The sequence below is a fragment of the Crocuta crocuta genome, unplaced genomic scaffold, assembly GCF_008692635.1.
Source record: "Crocuta crocuta isolate KB4526 unplaced genomic scaffold, BGI_CrCroc_1.0 scaffold193, whole genome shotgun sequence".
NCBI lineage: Eukaryota > Metazoa > Chordata > Mammalia > Carnivora > Hyaenidae > Crocuta > Crocuta crocuta.
In genome coordinates, this window is record NW_027529624.1 from 17719 (window position 1) to 18287 (window position 569).

The window sequence follows — 569 nt, forward strand, 5'->3', positions numbered from 1 at the left end:
CGCAGGCCTCCAGCCCCCCGTCACCCCTCCCCCGCTGGGTCTCCAGCCCCCCTGTCACCCCTACCCCGCTGGGTCTCCAGCGGCTACCCCAAGTGCTTGGTTCAAAGTACATTTCTTGGTCACCTCAGGGACCTTCTGCGTCTGCCTGGCTCTCCATCAGCAGAGCGCCTGCCCCTGCCCCGCAGGGCGCTGCCTCCCGCCCTCACCCCTGCGGTGCTGTGAAGAGGGTGGGAAGGGAGAAAGAGGGGAGTTGAGGCAGTCGACTGTGTTCGGTTTTATTTATTTTTTTTAATCTTTTTTTTCCCTCCCTCCAAGCCTGCCAGTCTCTGAAGTTAGAACAATAGGCAGTATGGTATGTTCGTGCCTAATCATGTTGTGATTCCTCTCTTCGTAGTGGGATGGAATGTTCTGCCCCCACAAGAAAGAGTATACTTTATATATAGACTTGTCTTGTTTAGATTCTATAATTGCCCACTGTACTGAGATTCATATTAAAATCCATGTATTTTTGTTATGTATCTTCTGGGGAAAAAACCACAATGTGAAACATTAAAAGGTATTAATATCCA